The sequence below is a fragment of the Asparagus officinalis genome, chromosome 6 (assembly GCF_001876935.1).
Source record: "Asparagus officinalis chromosome 6, Aspof.V1, whole genome shotgun sequence".
Lineage (NCBI taxonomy): Eukaryota > Viridiplantae > Streptophyta > Magnoliopsida > Asparagales > Asparagaceae > Asparagus > Asparagus officinalis.
In genome coordinates, this window is record NC_033799.1 from 18,337,662 (window position 1) to 18,341,533 (window position 3,872).

The 3,872-nt window shown below is 37.9% G+C and overlaps 1 long non-coding RNA gene across 1 annotated transcript; it reads left to right on the forward strand.

The window, feature by feature from the left end:
- Positions 201-847, forward strand: LOC109845297. Its single transcript, XR_002248285.1, has 3 exons — positions 201-247; positions 324-427; positions 534-847. It is a non-coding gene; the product is annotated as an uncharacterized LOC109845297 (long non-coding RNA).

The window sequence follows — 3,872 nt, forward strand, 5'->3', positions numbered from 1 at the left end:
CGCCAACCCGCCGACCTGCCGCCCCCTCTCTCTCCACCTCTCTCTCTCCCCTCTCCTCCCCCACCCTCTCCCCTCCGCTTCCCTCCCTCTCATCTCCTCCTTCCTCCTCAAATCCCTCCTCGGATCCCTTATCGACGATTTCTTCGGCGATGTTGGCACCGTCGAGGCTCGCCGGAGGGTTAGGAGGAGCTTGAGCTTGGTGGGGTTTTTGGGTTCCCGCCGCCTCCATCGTCTGACAGCGAAAATGGTAGACCTCCCTCGATCTCACTTCTTCCCTAATTTTGCGAATCAGGGTTTCTCATCCTTTTTTGATTTTGCTGCAGCCTTCGCACAAGTCGTTCGTGATCAAGAAGAAGCTGGCGAAGAAGATGAGGCAGAACAGGCCCATTCCCCATTGGATCCGCATGCAGACCGATAACACGATCAGGTCTCAGCTCTCCATCGCTCGGCCTCTTTTTTTCTTTATTTTTTTATTTTTTTATTTTGGTGCAAGTTTTGATCGCTTGCTTCTGGTCTTTGTTGTAATTTGTCAGGTACAACGCGAAGCGGAGGCACTGGCGCCGCACCAAGCTGAGTTTTTGAGAGGGCGACTAGGTCATTTCCTTCTCTCAATCTAGCAGGAATTTTTTTTTAAAAAGAAAAATGGAAGTAATTTTGAGATATCATGTTAGTTTCGTTGGGTAGAATGGATTTTGTTTAATTCCGAGACGATCTCAGACTTGTTGTTGATGTCTATTTTAAGGATGATTGAACGTTCTGTTGTTGGTGCTTTCATTTGATTTTGATTTCTGCGGCAATGTTGCCAGTGGTTAAAAGCAATACTAATTCTCTAGGTTTCAAGTTTTAAGTGATCGAGGGAGGAAATGCATGTAAAATAATTGGGTTAAAAGCAACACTTTGGTTTCTTTTGTTATGATCCTAAACCAATTAAATTCCTGAAATATGAGGAAATTCCTCTTGCACCTGAAGCTGCTTGTGTTGGACTTGAGATTCGGGTGGTTGGTAATGATAGTGGTGAAAAGGTATTTTACATCGTTATTCTCTTTTGCTTGTTAATTTTTTGCTATGTTAGATATCATTATGATACTGTTAAGTGTTGGATGGGTTTTTTTATGCATATTAATTAAGTGTTGGATGGAACTTGTTAGTTAAGTAATTGAGCTAGGCGGGGTATAGAATGGAGTAGGCACTCGTTGAATGTCTTTTTTTTACTCTGTAGGGTTTATGGTGCTATGCTGATACGCAGCAGTATCAAAACATTTAGTATATTAGTTAGGGGTTGATATCGGCGTGGTGTGTTAGGAAATGAGCATTAACCATTTGTTGTTCAGTTTTTCTATCTTTACATAAGAATATGTGCGTGCGTATAATACATAAGAATATGCCATGATACTCTCTCCGAAACATATAATACTTAAGAATAGTCATGATACTCTCTTATTGTTATACTTACATGTCATGCCATGTTGTTAACGTTTGATTTATATTTGCAGGCCTGGACTTCTAGACAAGGTGGAGCTGGTGATGAGGATGATGATGATGATGATGATGATCAGGAGGACTGATTTGTTTTTTTACCTTTGAAAACAATGAGTGTGTGCTGTATAAACAATATTTATCATGGTGTGTGTTGTATAAACAATTTTAATTATCTTAGGATATTTTTATTAAAATATATGTGTTACATATGTGTGAGAATGAATATTATACTGCTGATTGAACAGGTTTTAAATTTATTATATTATTGTATAGATTTTTTTAATTTTCAAAATATTTTTTAAAAAAATATTAGAAATATTTAGCCATGGATTTTCCGTCGCTATAGACCCTTTTAGCGACAGAAAATCCGTCGCTAATGTTACTTTTAGCGATGGAAATATATTTTTTTTCTTTTTTGAAAAAAATAGAACGACAGATTTTTCGTTGCTAATTTTTCGTCGCTGACTTTTAGCGACGGAAAATCTGTCGCTAAAAGTGATTTTAGCTACCCTCAATGTACGGACGTTATTTTGGCAACAGAATTTTATTTTTTCCGTCGCTAAAAGTTTTAGCGACGGATTTTGACTTTTAGCGACGGATTTGTCTGTCGCTAAAGGTCATGTTTCTAGTAGTGTCAATAAGCTACTATACTTTCCCATAAAGTGTTATACTTTACCAAAAGCTAGAAAATTATGCGACAACCCCTCATCGAGGTGGATAATTGGTCACGCGACACATAACTTAGGTCATCACTTGTTTGCATAGCCCTAAAAAAATAATTTGGTTTATCGCAACGCAATAAGTTGCTAAATTTTCAGAGACCATAATGTGCTATACTTTATCGATAAGGTGTTATACTATTGCCATAAGGTGATATACTTTATCATAAGGTACTATACTTTATCAATAAGCAGCTATACTTTTCCATAAAATGCTATACTTTGTCAAAAGCTGGAAAATTAAGCGAGGACCCATCGTCGAGGTGGATAATTGGTCATGCAACACATAATAGGTCATCGAGTGTTTACATTGCTCCGAAAAAAACTGATTAATATACACAAACTGAGTAGCCAATACAACTTGCTCAGTGCTTATCAAGTTCTTCCACTGCCATCTCATACAATTATCACTTGCATAATATGGCCCAATAGGCTATAGTTATCACAACCTACCATCAAAACTTCTTCAGTTCAATCAGTGCATCAATTCATTATAGATATTCATATCTATCAACCACTAAACTCAAGCACATAACATTGAATGAAAATAATGTAAGACCCCGTAGATTTTGATAATTTATATATGTCACTATTAGTGAGAAATAATATTTATTGATGATAAATATCTTTATGATATGGTTGCTCATGAAATCGAGCATTTTTGAGTTTATGAGAATGTATATATACATCAGTTATGAGGTTGAGTTTTCAAACTTGCAAATCATAAGCATCAGTGTCGAAGAAACTCAGTTCTCAGCTCATGAGTCGACCCATGACTATCATGAGTCGACTCATGATATCATCTCCCATTGTCATAAGTCTCTACTGAGTCGACTCATTATATTATGAGTCGACCCATGAGTCATGAGTCGACCCATGACTGTCATGAGTCGACTCATCGGGGTTTTTCTGGGTCGGGTTTGTTTGGGTTTCGGGTCGGGTTTTAACTGTTTATATATATGCTCCTCTATCCGAAAACACTTCATTTTTCATCAGTTCTCCCCAGAAACCCTAGTCCCCCTCTCTCCTCTCTCAAACCCTAGGTGTTATTGGTGATTTTGGGACGTTTCAAAGGATTGTTCGGCAGTTTCTTTTGGATTGCAGCGAAGGGGATTGTTCATCATCACTTCTAAGGCGAGTAACATCTCGCCCAACCCTTCTCCTATGTTTTTAATAGTTTATAACTGTTTTCCATAAGTTTTATTGAGCCTAAGACTTATTTTCAAGTATAAGTCAATATCCTTGTTAGGGTTAATGCTAGAAATCATGTATTTCGGATTTTAAATCCCCACCAACAAGTTTTTGATGAAAACCCAGATCTGGAAATTTATTTAAAGAAATGAAAATATGAGTTTTATTTTGACTGAATGCTCTCTTTCATAATTAGGGGTTTAAAAGTTAGGTTTAACATGCAAGTAATCTTTTCTCATGCCATGTACGAATTCTTTCACTGCCTCATAGTTTAGAATTGATAGTTAAGGAGGCGTAGATCAGTATAGTGGAAGTATGGATCGAGATGGACGAGTTGCAGTTGTGATACATGTAGATTTTAGCCCGTAAGTCGACTCACGACTCATCACGAGTCGACTCATCAGGTTGAGTCGACCCCATGACTATCATGAGTCGACTCACGAAGTCTAGTTGTGTTGCCTTTTTACTTCTGCTGAGTCGACT